The 17,001-nt window shown below is 43.9% G+C and overlaps 1 pseudogene; it reads right to left on the bottom strand.

Moving 5' to 3' along the window:
• Window positions 1–1,340: 1,340 nt before the first annotated feature.
• LOC132825302 (beta-1,3-galactosyl-O-glycosyl-glycoprotein beta-1,6-N-acetylglucosaminyltransferase-like) overlaps window positions 1,341–17,001 on the bottom strand; it is a 48,018-nt pseudogene continuing 32,357 nt past the window's right edge.

The following is a 17,001-nucleotide window of genomic DNA, read 5'->3' as shown; positions in this document are numbered from 1 at the left end:
TGCTTGCCAGTCTTCCGGTACCTCCAGTGGCTAGTGAAGATACAAATGTTGTGGTCAAGGTCCCAGTAATCTCCTCTCCTGCCTCACTCAAAAACCTGGCGTAGATAGCATCAAGCCCTTGCGACTTATCATACTTAGTGCTCTTCAAAAAACCCAATATCACTTCTTTCTTGATCTCAAAATGCCCTTGCATATTAGCATGCTGCACACTAATCTCACTATCCTCTAAATCCTTCTTCCAGATCAATACTGACACAAAGTATTCATTTAGGATTTCACAAGCCTCCAAACACAAGTTCCTCCTTTATTCTCAAATGGTCCTACCTTCTCCCTCATTATCCTCTTGTTTTTATTTTTTAATGAATGCCTAGAATGCCTTGGAATTCTCTTTAAACCTATTTGTCAATTTCATGGTCCCTTCTTGCTCTACTAATTCCCTGCTTGAATTCTTTCCTGCTTTCTTTATATTCTTTACAGTCCTTGCCCAATTTTAGCTTCCTAAACCTTCCATTTGCTTTTTTCATTTGTGAGTAAATTCACAACCTCCCTCTTTATCCAAGGTTCCTTTACCTTGCTATCCTTTCTCCTTACTGGAACATGCCGGTCCCAATATTGACCCATTGGAACTCCACTCCAAATCTTCCTCCAGCCAGGAAAATATCCACTGACCATTGACTCTCTCTTTCCTATCACTCAGTTAATGTCGTATCCATGTTGCCTGTGCCTCTTGTACCACGACTTATAATCTTCCACACAATTTGTTGTATGTTATCTTCTGGAAATCCATGTTAATCACATCAGTAACATTGCCCTCATTGACCCTTTCTGTTAAGTCATCAGAACACTTCAGCAAGATAGTTTTACACAATTTCCCCTTGATATTTTTAACCAACCCACCTTTATCCATGTGATTATCAGTTTTATCACAATATTTGTTTCCAGAAGCTCTCCCAACACCAGTGTTAAACTGACAAGGCTGTCAATTCCAGGATTAACTTACAAATCTTCACAGAACAAGGTCATAATGTTGATAACCCTCCATCTCCTGACACCTCCTCTCAGTCCAGAGGAGACTGTAATGTTATGGCCAGTGCCCCTCTCACTTCAACCAGAATCCTTGGATGTATCTGATCCTGATCTGGTGTCCTGTTAACCCCGAGTGCCAACATCATTTGGACAGGGAATTGGATAGGAAAAGTTTCCTCCTCAGCGTACCCGCACATTAACCGTTTACTGATTAGTATCATAGCTGTTTTCTCACCTTCACTGGAAAGACTTAAAAATAAACTCTTATTTCTCTCCAGCGTGAGACCTCAGTCCGCGACCTCGCGCAGAGTCAGTTAAACGGCCGCGGCCTCGAGGCCCCACGTGGGCCCTCGGGGCGGGCCTTTACTCTCATCCAGCTCTGATTGGTCAGAAAATCTGTCAATCCCGTGCTTATAGCCAATAGAAGTGCGGTCCCGCGTTGGGAACGTCATCTGCAAGTGAATGTGGATGAAAAGAGAAATCGCTGGAGAGACTCGGCAGGTTTGGCAGCTTCTGTGGAGTTAAAACAAAGGTAACGTTTCAGATTCAGTGACCCTTCATCAGTACTGAAAGTAGCTCGGACAAAATGCAGCTAGTGGCTCTCACTCCTGCAATAGGTGGAGATGGAGCCCAGAAAGATAGAGAAGAGACTCAGATAATGGGGATGGATAATTGTGAGGCAGGGAGAAATAAAAGCTGATACAGAGGAAAATGTAGCAGCAGATTACTGCAGATACTGGAATCTATTGTGAACAAGTCACATTCCTGATGAAGGGCTTATTTCCGAAATGTGGACGGCATTTCTGCGTTTTTGGGGTTTCGCTTGAGGGAAGGATAGGATTGATAAATCAGTGGATGAAAAGTGGTGCAATGTGCAGGGACTCAGTTTCTTGGATCGTTGGGATCTCTTCTGGGACAAAAAAGATCTGTTCAAAAAGGATGGGTTTCACCTGAACTGGAAAGGGACCAATATCTGACTGGGGAGAATTGCTCATTCGAGTTTCGGATCCTGCCAGCTTTTTAGATGGTGAGGTGGGAGCTTCTAAGCAACAGTGCATAGACAGAAATATGAGGATGTTTCTGAATCAGAAAAGAGCAAGTTAAGACAGACATGAGCGGTCAGAGAATGATTTAACTCTCAGGTAAGGCTAATAAGCTCAGCACATGTGTGTGAATGTGGGTTTGGGATGTCAAAGCTACTACAGGAGCTTGGCTGAGGAATTGAGAAGAGAGGCAGCTCAGGCTTTAGGTGTTATAGGAGGGATAGTAAGAGAGGAGAGGGAACAGCATATTTAATTCAGGAATACATTACTACTGCAATTAGAATAGATATTTCTGAGGGACTGTCATCGTGTTAAAGTTTTGATTAGATTAGATTACTTACAGTGTGGAAACAGGCCCTTCGGCCCAACAAGTCCACACCGACTCGCCAAAGCGAAACCCACCCATACCCCTACCCTTACATTTGCCCCTTACCTAACACTATGGGCAATTTAGCATGGCCAATTCACCTGACCTGCACATTTTTGGACTGTGGGAGGAAACTAGAGCACCCGGAGGAAACCCACGCAGACACGGGGAGAACGTGCAAACTCCACACAGTCAGACGCCTGAGGCGGGAATTGAAACCGGATCTCTGGCGCTGTTGGTGTAGAATTTGTTAAATGTGTTCAAGAAAACTTTCTTTATCAATACATAAATGTTCCTGTAGAGAATGAGCAAAACTTGAATATCTTTTGCAAAACAAGGCAGTGCAAGTGACTGGAACTGGTGATTGTAATGCTGTTAGTTTTAAAAAGCTATGGAAAAGGATAAATCTTCCAAAAAAGTTAAAGCTCTTAATTGGAATAAGGTAAAAGTTAAGGGAATGATGCAATAACTTTCAAAAGTTGATTAGAGCAGACCGTTTACAGCTAAAAGTATGACTGACAAGTGGGAGTCTTTAAAGGTGTGATAATGAGAGTTCAGAAGCATATGGTCCTGTTGGTTGAAGGGTATAAAGTAGGTAGGAACATGCTTAAAAAGGAAATCAGAAAGGCAAAAATGGAAAATTAGATAACATTGGCAAGTAAGATTTAAGATAACCCAAAAAAGATTCTATAAACACTTTGAGAGAGAGAGAGAAAAAGACCCTTTAAAGATCAACAAAGTTGACTTTGTGTTGAACCTCAGGAGGTGGGAGAGATGGTAACTGAATATTTTACATCAATTATTACTGTTGGAAAAAGAAACGAGGGCTAGAGAACTCAGGGAAATAAATATTGATATTTTTAAAACAGTTCACATTACAGAAGAGGAAGAACTGGAGGTCTTAGAAAACACAAAGATAGATAACCCTCCAGTACCTGATTATATGTGACCCAGGATGTTGTGGGAAGTTGGGTAGAAAATTGTGGGGCACCTAGTAGAAGTATTTGTTTATCTATATGTTGGGGCAGGTTAACATTATTTGCCCAGAAGCCATTTTCCTGATTCGGCTGAGGGTTCCATTTGTGTCCCCAGCCAGAACTTTGCTGGCTATGCATTCCTTACTATGAGGTAATGTGAAAGGTTGTCCTTGTCTTCCTTCTCAAGATAGTGTCTCCTCCCTTTGCTGAATGATCAGCACAGGCTGTAAAACCAGTCAAGTTGACATAGACTTTCCAATTCATCCCCCTTCCTTCTCTAGTTATTACCTCTTCATGGTCATTCAGCCAATTAGGCGTATCTCTGCTTAGTGTTAACTGGAGCAGGTGGTGAAAACCATTTCATTTGTCCACTTGTAGAATGCATAATAGTGCTTTAGTTTTGAACTTAATGACGAACCTCTAATTTAGTACCAACTTGTAAGCATGCCAAACTGTGTAATTAACAGTCAGCTCCTTTTTCTTTATAATCCTGTAGTATCCTGATGTACTTCGGAATAACACCGAGCCACAGTTAGGATGGTGAACTCCCATGATCTATCATGTAATAAACTAATCAATTTGCAAGGTCCGCGTCTTGAGAGTTTTCTTCAACACTGAGCATGGGTGAAGAACCAAAGAACTGGAATTTGGTGTGTTGAGTATGAGAGTTAGAAAGTCATGTTGCAGCTATACAGGACTTTGGTTGGACCTTTTGGAATGCTGTGCGCAATTCTGGTCTCCCTGTTGTAGGAAAGATGTTGTTAAACTTGAAAGGTTTCAGGAAAGATATACGAGGTTGTTGCCAGGGTTGGAAGTTTTGAGCTGTAGGGGGAAGTTGAATAGGCTGAGGCTATTTTTCCAGGAGTATTGGAGGCTGAGGGAGTGACCTTTATAGAGGTTAACAAAATCATGAGGGGCATGGATAGGGTGAATTGCCAAGGTCTTTTTCCAAAGGGAGAGGAGTGCAAAACTAGAGGGTATAGGTTTAGGAGACGGTGTTGGACAATCAGAAGGACTTTGAGAAGGAATCCAGAGGTTCAGACTGCGCAGTGACACAGGATTGTTCCCAATTGTCAAACTTACTGTTGTTTCTGGCATTCATACGTGCACTTCATTTCACTTAATTCAATGAAATCGGTCATTTCTTTCACGATCACACCAGCTGGTAACATTTATATCGCAACAGAACAGCTAACGCTTTCATAGATATTTTACAAAATGTGATTCACACCTGTCCAAGAAAGCAAATGAATTAATGATGAACATGGAACATTTTGAATACAGGTAAACATGTGAGAATATAAATTCGAGAATTTAGAGGACAACATGCTCCATTATAAATATTAAATCACATACTTTTTAAAAATCTGTGTGTGTTTTGACTGCAAATGCATTTTCAGCAATACTTTACTTGGTCTGTTTCCATTCAGTTCATCCTGGCCTGATGCTGATGTATCCACTTTTATCATGACAAATTAAATTAAGTCAATTTTGACCCATCAAGCATGCAGGTACAGCAGGCAGAGAAGAAAGCTAATAGCTTGCTGGCCTTCATAACAAGAGGAATTGAGTATAGAAGCAAAGAGGTTTTTCAGCTGTACAGGGCCCTGGTGAGACCGCACCTGGAATATTGTGTGCAGTTTTGGTCTCCAAATTTGAGGAAGGATATTCTGGCTATTGAGGGAATGCAGCGTAGAGTCACGAGGTCAATTCTTGGAATGGCGGGACTATCTTATGTTAAAAGGTTGGAGCGACTGGGCTTGCATACCCTTGAGTTTAGAAGGCTGAGAGGGGAGCTGATTGAGACGTATAGATTATTAAAGGATTGGACACTCTGGAGGCAGGAAGCATGTTTCCGTTGATGGGTGAGTCCCGAACCAGAGGACACAGTTTAAAAATAAGGGGTAGTCCATTTAGAACAGAGAGTTGAGGAGAAATGTCTTCACCCAGAGATTGGTGGGTGTGTGGAATGCTCTGCCCCAGAAGACTGTGTGAGCCAAGTCTCTGGAAACTATCAAGAAAGAGTTGGATAGAGCTCTTAAGGATAGTGGAATCAAGGGATATGGGGATAAGGCAGGAACAGGATACTGATTGAGGATAATCAGCCATGATCATAATGAATGGTGGTGCTGGCTCGAAGGGCAGAATGGCCTACTCCTGCACCTATTGTTTATATTATGTCAGATGACAATAACTTATTCAAAGACATGAATTTTAAATGGTATCTTAAACAGGAGAAGGACCTGTTTACTCGGAATTATGATACTGGCCGAAGGAAAGTGCAGCCTCTCAACCTGCACCAGTCGTTACCTCATGGCTGTGGTGACAGCAGACCTATTTATTATAATCACAGAGGTTATTCTGTGGAAGATTAAATGTTATTAATTTCCCCTGTCTTTCCTGGATCTCACCACTATGTGTAGTGTTCACAATGTTCTGATTCATTCAGCCAAAAACTGTTCTGTCTGGTTGACAGTTACCTCCTCCTTTGATCGATGTAATTGTCATCTATTTCCAGAATGTGGATACACAGTATTGCACCAAGAAAAATGCAGCTGTTGTCCTCTGAATACCGTGCATTCTAGTCTATTTTTAATAACATCCCCTTCTACTATAGATATGAACCGACAGAGGTAATTGCCAATTGTTTCTGTTATCCAAAGCAGAATTATTTTTCTGTGCCGGTTGGGTGGGATTTGATTGTTTTGATTGGGTTTTAATGCCCTTGGTTCCATACACTTTCATTCTGTTGTTCAGTACTGACAGTGAGATATATTTTTATGACAAGTTGGGCCCATCAGAGACTGAAGGGCCATAGCAAAGGAGAGAATCCCAGTGACCCAGGGATGGAAAGCAGAAGAAAGACTGATTTTACTTTTGTCGTTATCCGACACTTTCATCATTCTGTGGTTGGTGCAAGAATTATAGAATTCTTTCATTATCATCAGAATTTATATTTGCAATGGTTGGCGTTTCACTGGTGAATTTAAATTGCTGCATAAACACTCAGTTCAAGTTCAGACTGCAAGTCAAAGAAATGAAGTATCCTGTCATATTAATTATCCAATTAATAAATAAACAAAATATCTGACAGTAGTCTAGAGAACCCAGTATATACATTGCATGAATGAAAAAGCACTCACGAAGCTATTGCGAATAACTGGAACCCAACCATTGATCCTTCTACTATCCATTGTCATTACCTTCCACTTGAAACATTGCACGTTCTGTTTGCTATGAATTCTCAATTCAAGTCAGTATATTATCCTGATCCGATTTGCTTTGATGTTGCAAACTAACATTTTACGTGGGACTTTGTCAAAAGGTCTTTGAAAATCCAAGTACCCACATCTACTGGATCTTCCTTATCTATTCTGAGATAATACCAACTTAACAGAATTATTTGAGGAAGTGACAAAGTTGATTGATGAGAGAAGGGCTGTAGATGTCATATACATGGATTTCAATAAGGCGTTTGATAAGGCTCCCCAAGGCAGGCTGATAGAGAAAGTGAAGTTGAATGGGATCCAGGGTGTACTAGCTAGATGGAAAGAGAATTGGCTGGACAACAGGAGACTGTGAGCAATAGTGGAAGGGATTTTCTCAAAATGAAGAACTGTGACCAGTGATGGAGTAGCAGTTAGCGAAGGGGACTGTCAGAGAATGCAGCAAAATATGGATAGATTGGAGAGTTGGGCAGAGAAATGGCAGATGGAGTTCAGTCTAGGCAAATGCAAGGTGATGCATTTTGGAAGACCCAGTTCTCAAGCAAACTATACAGTAAATTAGAATCCCTACAGTGTGGAAACAGGCTATTTGGCCCAACAAGTCCACACCAACCCAGTCCCCTACACCAATTACTCTAGACTTCCCCTATCTAATGCACCTTGCTTACATATTCTCGAACACAATGGGTAATTTAGCAAGGTCAATTCACCTAATCTGCACATCTTTGGACTTAAGCCCTGGGGAAATTGACATACAGAGAGATCTGCGTGTTCAGGCCCCATATTTCCCTGAAGGTGGCAATGCAGGTCAATAGAGTGGTCAAGAAGGCATATGGCATGCTTTCCTACATCGGACGGGGTATTGAGTACACGATTTGCCAGGTCATGTTGTAGTTATATAGGACTTTGGTTTGGCCACATTTGGAATACAGCATACAGTTTTGGTTGCTACGTTACCAGAAGGATGTGGATACTTTGGAGAGGATGCAGAGGAGATTCACCAGGGTGTTGCCTGGTATGGAGGGTGCTAGCTATTTAGAGAGGTTGAGTAGAATAAGATTATTTTCATTAAAAAGATGGAGTTTGAGGTGGCGATCCTGACTGGGGTCGACAAAATCATGAGAGGTATAGACAGGGTGGATAGCAAGAAGCTTTTTTTTCCCCCAGAGTTGGGGACTTAATTACAAGTTCAAGGTGGGATGGGAAAGGGTTAGGGTAAATATGCGTGGAAAGTTCTTTATGCAGAGAGAAGGTAGAGATGGACGTGATAGCGTCGTTTAAGATGTATCCAGACAGCTACATGAATGGCCAGCGGACAGAGGGATACATATCCTTGGAAAACAGGTGACGGGTTTTAATCGAGGATCCAGATCAGCAGAGACTTGGAGGGCTGAAGGGCCTGTTCCTGTGCTGTAATTTTCTTTGTTCTTTTTTGTTAGCCTGGTTTTGTCAGAGGGACAAAATGTGGTGAAATTCTTTGAGGAAGTGATCAGGTCTTTGGATGAGAGTAGGGCAATTGATGTAGTTTATATGGATTTTAGCAAAGCCTTTGACAAGATTAAATTCAATTCCCTACAGTATGGAAACAGGCCATGCAAGCAAACAAGTCCACACTGACCTTTGAAAGGTTAACCCACCCAGACCCATTCCCCTACCTAATGCACCTATCTCTATGGGCAATTTAGCATGGCCGATTTACCTAACCTGCACACCTTTGGACGTGGGACGAACCGAGCACCCAGAGGACACCCGCATTGACACAGGGAGAATGTGTAAACTTCACACAGACAGTCACCCAAGTCTGGAATCGAACACAGGGCCCTGGTGCCGTGTGGCAGCAGAGCTAAGCACTGAGTCACTGAACTGTCCCAAAGCCACACATAGGAGATTGACAACTAAAGTAAAAACACATGGAATTCAGAATAAATTAGCAAATTGACTGAGACAGAGGAAGCCGAGGCAAAGCTGAAATTGGAGACTGGTATCCAGTGGGATCAATTTTGGATCTTTTATTGTTTGTGATATTCGTAAATGATAATAAAGAGTATGTGTGTGTGTGTGTGTGTGTGTGTACGTGTATTTGAGTGTGTGTGTGTGTATGTCTGCCTGTGTGTGTGTTCATGTATGTGGGTGAATGTGTGTTGTTGTGGGTGGGAGTGTTTGGGGACATTAAGTAAGTTTGTGATGAGACAAATATTGACTGGGTGGTTGGCAGTGAGGAAAATATTCTTAGGCTACAAACAAAAATAGGTAGATTGGTCAAACGGGCAGATCAACGGCAGATAAAATTTAATCCTGATAAACCCTGACGTGATACATTTTGCCAGAAGTTGCAAGACAAGGCAGTACTCCGTGAATGGGAGGACACCAGGCTGCATAAAGCAATCAAAAGATCTTAAGGTGCTTGTTAACAGATCTCTGAAGGTGGCAGGACTGGCTAATAGGGTAGTTAAGAAGGCGTACAGGATATGTGCCTTTACTAGTCAAGATGTAGGTTATAAGAGCAGGGAAGTGCTGTTGGACTTTGTTTAGGCCATAGTTGGACTATTGTGTGTAGTTCTGGTCACTGCAGCATGGGAAGGATGCGTTTGCATTGGAGGGAGTGCAAAGGAGGTTCAGCAGAATGTTGCTTAGGCTGTAGCAATTTAGCTGTGAAGAGGGAGGCTGGATAAGCTCGGGTTGCTTCACTAAGAACAGAGATCGGAATATCTATGAAGGCCATAGGCAGGGTGAGTAGAAAGCAGTTGTTCCCCTTAGTCAAAGGGCCTATAACAGGGTGGTATAATTTTCACTGAAAATGTGTTGCTGGAAAAGCGCAGCAGGTCAGGCAGCATCCAAGGAGCAGGAGAGTTGACGTTTCGGGCCTAAGCCCTTCTTCAGGAATGAGGAAAGTGTGTCCAGCAGGCTAAGATAAAATGTAGGGAGGAGGGATTGGGAGAGGGGGTTGGAAATGCGATAGGTGGAAGGAGGTCAAGGTGAGGGTGATAGGCAAGAGTGGGGGTGGGGGTGGGGGGCGGAGAGGTCAGGAAGAAGTTTGCAGGTTAGGAAGGCGAGGGATTTGACTGAGACAAGGTGGGGGGAGGGGAAATGAGGAAACTGGCGAAATCTAGGTTCATCCGTTGTGGTTGGAGGGTTCCTAGGCGGAAGATGAGGCGCTCTTCCTCCAGCCGTCATGTTGCTATGGTCTGGCGATAGAGGAGTCCAAGGACCTGCATGTCCTTGGTGGATTGGGAGGGGGAGTTGAAGTGTTGAGCCACGGGGTGGTGGAATCCAACATGACAGCTGTGAAAATTGGTTGGTCCAAAAGGAATTTTCACAGATGAAAGCCAAGTTGGTTTATGGTGACTGACGTGTGATTTGACATTTTTGCGCTGCTGCAAGGCTCCAATCAGGATCAAGACCATTTGGCCCAACAAAGTGAAAGTCAGTGCTGGTATTGTGTATTCCTGATGAAGAGCTTATGCTCAAAATGTCGATTCTCCTGCTCCTCGGATGCTGCCTGGCCTGCTGTGCTTTTCCAGCACCACACTCTTTGATTTTAATCTCCAGCATCTGCAGTGCTTTCTCTCTGTTGTGCCTTCCAGTTGAACTGAAATTCTACATTGAGAGACTTGTGAGTTGGAAACTGTAAATGGATCATCAATTGATTCATAGTCCATCAGCAGCACACTTCTAAAAGAATATGAATCATCTGTCACCCGTGATTTACGAGATGCTCTTTCCATCATGGTGTGGGACATCCTTGCACCGATTGTCACACGGGATGTCTGTCCAAGCAGTGATGGTGATTCACAGCACAGAGGCAGATTTATATAGACATATAAATTCCAACCGTTATAATTGCTGTAGTACAAGTCAGTTCAAGATCTTGCTGGGCAATTTTAGCCAATCTACTTCTAAGAATTTTTATTGCATCTTCCTTGCATTCTGGGTGATTGGAAAGGAGGTGAGTGGGAATGACTGCTCGCCTGTGTTCACTTTATGGGTAGTTGTTCATGACCTAGACCCTTTGCTGGTTGGGGATGGCTATTCAGGGAACTGACCTCACATAGGGCAGTTTCGTATGTTCAGCTCCTGTTTGGATGACAGTTCTGAAGTGGGGCCACTTAAATTGAAATATTACCTCTGATTTCTTTCCACCAATGCTGCCAGACCTGCTGAGCTTTTCCAGCAACTTTTGATTTTGTTTTTTGATTTACAACATGCGCAGTTCTTTCAGTTTTTATTTGTCATTTTTATGTTGTTTGAATCACTGTGTGAAAGTGAGGTGATTTATTGAATATCACATTTAGGTGCTGAATAACCCCAGTTGCTTTGTGGTTATTGATGGTTGGAAAGTACATCAGGGAGGGCGTCTGGTAATATTGAAGGGACTTGTTGTTGCCAGCTAACAATTGAAAGTTTATAAATGTTTGCAGTAAAAACAACACTGAGCTGAACATTCCCCCAGTACATTGTATATGTCGGGGCTGCTGCTGGCACAGCATGTTTTATATCAAGGGAGTAATGCAGTGGATCAGACTTTTTGATGGAAGAACAACCTGTTACTTCAATTCCAAAAAGGTTCACTCGAAGGAAATGCTGTTGATGCTTGTGCAGTGGCATGGGGTGTTCAGCAGAGGGTATCATTTTAAACACAAGAGAGAGAAAGAGGGAATTAACCCCCAAAACCAAAGAGACTTCATTGGACAGAGACACAGACACAGAGATTACTCACAAATATACAACACACTGATACATTCCCAGGCTGAAGCAAACTTCATGGGAGAGAGGGAATATGAGAAGCCATCGAGAGCTGGGACTAACTGGAATATTCAGTCTGTCCATGTCTTAACTTCTGTTTGTCCCTGTCTGACTTTTCCTCTTCTCTCTCTCTGTGTCCTTTTGTCTGCCTCCCTCTTTCTGTCTCCCTCTCACTATCCTTCTCTGTCTCCATCTCTCTGTCTCTGTGTGTGTGTGTCTCTCTCTCTCTCTCTCTTCTCTAGCTCTCTCTGTCTCTGTTCTTTGCTTGCTCTCCTCCTCGTTGATCTTTCTGTTCCTGTTTCTTCATCCCCACTCTTCCTCTCTTCTCTCCATCACTTACTCCCCCTGTCTCTCTCTCTCTTTCTCTTTCACCTTGTCTTTTTCTCTTAGATCTGAAAATGCCCACAATATTGCATCCCCCTATTCTGTACCCATTTTACTCCCCTCCCAAATGTTTGCCCTTCCCCAATTATTTTACCCACCCAAATATACTCCTCACCCAATGTGTACCCTCACAAATATTTTGCTGTCCCCCATATCATGCTGAGCCCCACTCCCTGGCGCAGAGATTAATGAGTTTGTCTGGACTAACTGGCCTGTAACTGACTGCTTTCATGCACAGCAAGATCCTAGTCCCAGAATTATGGAAGCTTCACATCACAAGATAGTCCTTTCAGCCCATCATGCCTCCCTACCACCACAACCACCAGCAATCCCCCATCCTCCCCCCACACTCCCCATTAAATGATCCTGGTGCTGTCCAGCTCCTCAGGCCTTACTCTGAATGGCATTGTTAATCCCCAATCAGGGGAGACCGCTCTTCCGCCCTGTCTCATACTCTGCCTCTTTGTTCTCTCACTCCTCCATCTCTCTCTCTTCTACAACAGTCCCTTCCCCCCTCAAGCTCCATGAAACACTCCCCCTCTCCCTGGCTATCTCTCACCAACTCCTTGCTTCCCATTCCTCCACTCAAGAACTCAGGGGCATGGCTACTCCGCCTCCTCTCACAGACTCACAACCCCTGGGCTGAAGGACATGGTGAGTATGTTCAGAGACTAACTGGTCTTTTGACTGACTGCTGTAATGCACAGCAAGATTCCAGTCTACAGCCAACCGATCACACACTCAATGAGAAAGGTACTTCATGCCCCTTCCACTCGTCCCTCCACTCCCTGGCCCGGTTTAGACAACAGTGAGGGTAAAACCCAGGAGAGACAGGTGAAATGTGTATCCTACTGCATTAACTGTACAGCAACTTGTGGCACTCAGTCCAAATCTTCCCAAACCCCTTTCTCTCCCACTGGGACAGAGCAGAGGGGCAAGGAAGAAAGAGGGAGAGAAAATGCATTGAGAGAAAAAGAGAAGAGCAAACAGACAGAGAATGAGATAGTGACAGTCAGAGGGAGGGTATGAGAGAAAGAGAGTTCAAGGGTGGAAGAGATCGCAAGTGAAAATCCCAAGGACAGAAACAAGATGTCAGGCTAATAAAAGCAAGTATATTATCTCCATTCTTTATCTACCTTCAGAGACTGGTATACATTCACCCAAATCTCTCTAATTGTCAATGCTTCCCAGGGTCCTGTTGTTCATCGTGTATTTCCTTGTCTTGTTTGTCCTGCCCATGTGCTTCACATCACCTCACCTCATTATTGCTGTTTCCTCGACATCAAGGATTACTTTCTGTTCGAGACTTATTGTTAAGTTTCACCATTTTAACATGAAATTCAGTGGCACTGCTATTACTGAGTCCCCTTTACCCATATTCTCTGGGAGTGAGGGACAACTGGGGGATATATGGGCCAAACACAGGCAAATGGGACTATTTAACAGTGAAAACTGAGTGGCATAGTCAAATTGGGCCGAAAAGCCTGTTTCCATGCTGTAGACCTCTAGGACTCTATAAAACCTTCACAATCACAGTTCCATCTCCCTCTGCTTGACAGTGACTATCACCCACACCCCAACGCTCACCAGCTGCTACTGAAATTTTCCACTGAATCTTGTTGAAATAAGGAAGACTTCACATCGCTCCCATTTTATTTCAGAATTCCAGGAATTGCTTTTCTTGTGTCAATGTAATGTCTCGTGTGTTTTGCTTTATCCTTTATAAAGGTGAGAGAAATACACCACACTGTAATATCGAGTACACACAGTTGGCAACTTCTCGATCCTTTGATCACACAAATACTCAGACACCAGCCCTGCATTATCTCAGTGATCAGAGCTCCCTCTTTCCATCTGAAATGAACTGATTACTCCATAATCTAAGAATGAAATAAATGATTAATAACCAACCAATTAATAAAGTTAAAATTACAGAATCATTTGTAGTTTTCCAACTGAAATGCACACATTTTGAAATCAAACTGTAGCACCTACACAGTAACAAATGGGTGTAAATGGTGGGGGAGAGAGAATCAAATGAGCTGCTGCACACACATACAGTGCTGTTGGAAACTAAGGTTTTGATAGTTGGGGAATAATGTAACTTGTGATGTAGTTGGACTGGGGGAACCTCACTGGACTTGTAATGCAGTGACCAGGATACAAATACCAGCAATTAGCAGAATTTAATCTCAAATAGTTAATCCATCTGGAATTGAAAGTTAGGTTCTGCAATGGAACTATGAAACTAACACCAATTGCTGTAAATTCACATCTGCTTCACTCATGTCCTTCACCAAAGGGAATCTGGGAATCTTACCTGATCTGGCCCAGAAGTATTTTCTGAAGACATGAAATAGTTCTGACTGATATATAATGCATGGTTAAAGAAGTATGTTTCAGACATGAATGAGGAACGAAAACAGGAATGCTAATCGGTTTCAGCTTCGAAATTGAAGTTGGCAAGACACACAATGAACACAGTAAAGTACTTCTTCCTAACAACTGGTAGCAGGACAGACATGGTCAAGGTTGTTTTTGCTGATTATTACATCACTTCACTCCTAAATGTTGATTGCCCTTTAAACACCATCTCAAAGATGTGCTTCAAATGGCAAGGACTGAGAACAGATTCTGACTGGGGAGCATCAGATTCGCAGTAGCACCACGAGGGACCAAATTCGTCACTTCGTGAGGAGATGGTCAACCAGACTAGACCTGAAACTCGCATGAAGGGAACCAGTGAGAGAGAACAACTTACTTATGTCCCACTCCTCCAATAGATGGAGCCCAGAAAGAGAGAGAGAAGAGCAGTCTGGCAGACAAAGGGATGAATAATTGTGAGGCAGGGAGAAAGACAAGCTGATCATGGAGCTACAGGTGAAAATGGAGTTGGCTGTGCCTGAAGCAGCCCGTGTCATGACCAGGGCCTGGGTTGTGGAGGGTCGATGCAAACTTTATGGGCCAAATGGTCTCTTTCTACAATTAGGGATTCTATGATCTTTGACAAGTTGAGATGATGATCACAGATAAGTACCTAATGCAATTAATCATTAAAACAAACATTAAAAATTAGAGCTACGGAAACCCTCTTAATTAAGCTTAACATTGAACTGGGAGCTGAACTGAACTGCATTGCCAAAGAATTCATCAATCTTGGATAATTGGCACAGGAAGATTACCAGGAGGGTTCCAGAGCTGGAGAACTTTATTTAAATTTGGTCACAAATGGGAGCATCATTGGTTGGGCCGGCATTATTGTCCATCCCCAACTGTCTAGAGGGTAGTTAAAGGTCAAGCACATTGCTGTGGGTCTGGAGTCACATGTAAGCCAGACCAGGTCAAATGACAAATTTCCTTACACTAATGAGCTTTAGGTATCAGACGGGTTTTCACAACAATGTCTTCATGGGGAAGACTCCTTCCTTTTCCCCCTGAAATTGAATTCAATTCTCACCATCTGCCACGGTAGGATTCAAACTCATGTCCCAGAACATTGACTCGATTTTTTTCTGCCCTTGCCCAGTCCCTTCCCACTTCCATCTGTGATTCCTCTGACGCCTTACTTGGGTTCTGGATGCTGCCAGGTTTATAGTGTTGTCAATCACAGGGACCCTTTTTCCAAAACTCATTCAACTTCCACGACAGAATAATCATCTCAATCCTTGTGCTCCTCATGTTGTGGCTCAGACTGGGAACACTTCCCATCTTCATATCTCGCAGTTTGACCTACACTGCTGTCCCACAGGGACAAATCACCTTTGGGTGTAGAAGGATGGACTGGGCAAGGAATGGGAATTTTAATCAATCACTAAGTTAGCTTGGAAATATCTGCTGCGCATTATATTCCACCTGCTAATTCCTTCCTCACTCAGTGAAGTTGCCCATATCTTTGGTCATCCCCACAGCTTTCTCTCCCACCCACTGTAGATCTTTTCAGTGAACCTGGAAACATTACATTTGTTCCCTTCAGCTACTCATTGCAATCAATTGTAAGTGCCTGTGTCTTTAGCAGTGACCCTTCAGGCAGCCCCACTTGGTACTAACTCGGAGAAAGTGAGGACAGCAGATGCTGGAGACCAGAGTTGAAAAGTGTGGCGCTGGAAAAGCGCAGCAGGCCAGGCAACATCTGAGGAGCAAAAAAAATCGACGTTTCGGGCATAAGCCCTTGTTCAAAAATGAGGCTGGTGTGCCAAGCGGGCTGAGATAAAAGGTGGGGAGTAATTTGGGGGAGGGGCGCTGGGAATATGATAGGTGGAAGGAGGTGAGGGTGAGGGTGATAGGCCGGAGAGGGGGTGGGGGTGGAGAGCTCGGGAAGAAGATTGTAGGTCAAGAGGGCAGTGCTGAATCTGGGGGTTGGGACTGAGATAAGGTGCAGGGAGGGAAATGAGGAAGCTGGAGAAATCTACATTCATCCCTTGTGGTTGGAGGGTTCCTAGGTGGAAGATTAGACGCTCTTCCTCCAGAAGTCATGTGGCCAATTCTGGCGATGGAGGAGGCCAAGGACCTGGATGTGGGAGGGGGAGTTAAAGGGTTCAGTCATGGGGTGGTTAGGTTGGTTGGTGCGGGTGTTCCATGAAACATCCCGCAAGTAGGCGGCCTATCTCCCCCATGTAGAGAAGACCACATCGGGTGCAGTGGATACAGTAAATGGTGTGTGTGGAGGTGCAGGTGAATTTGCAACGGATATGGAAGGATCCATTGTGGCCTGGGAGGGAGGTGAGGGGGGAGGTGTGGGCTCAAGTTTTGCACTTCTTTTGGTTGCGGGGGAAGGTGCCGGGAGTGGAGGTTGGGCTGGTGGGGGGTGTGGACATGACGAGGGAGTCGCGGAGGGAGTGGGGAGGGAAATATATCCCTGGTGGTGGGGTCTGTTTAGATGTGGGGAAATGACGGAGGATGATACGATGTATCTGGAGGTTGATGGGGTGGAAGGTGAGGACCAGTGGGGTTCTGTCCTAGTGGCAATTGGAGAGGCAGGTTTCAAGGATGGAGGTGCGGGAAGTGGAGGAGATGCGGTGGAGAGCATCGTCGACCATGTCGGAGGGGAAATTGCGGTCTTTGAAGGAAGCTATTTTGGCAGTTCGATAGTGGAATTGGTCCTCCTGTGAGCAGATGCGGCAGAGGCAAAGGAATTGTGAATATGGGGTGGCATTTTTACAGGGGGCAGGGTGGGAGGAAGTGTAATCTAGGTAGCTGTGGGAGTCGGTCGGTTTGTAGTAATTGTGTTGCATCGG

The sequence above is a fragment of the Hemiscyllium ocellatum genome, chromosome 20 (assembly GCF_020745735.1).
Source record: "Hemiscyllium ocellatum isolate sHemOce1 chromosome 20, sHemOce1.pat.X.cur, whole genome shotgun sequence".
Lineage (NCBI taxonomy): Eukaryota > Metazoa > Chordata > Chondrichthyes > Orectolobiformes > Hemiscylliidae > Hemiscyllium > Hemiscyllium ocellatum.
Note: the sequence above shows the minus strand (reverse complement) of the source record. Positions and strands in the feature narration are given on the sequence as shown.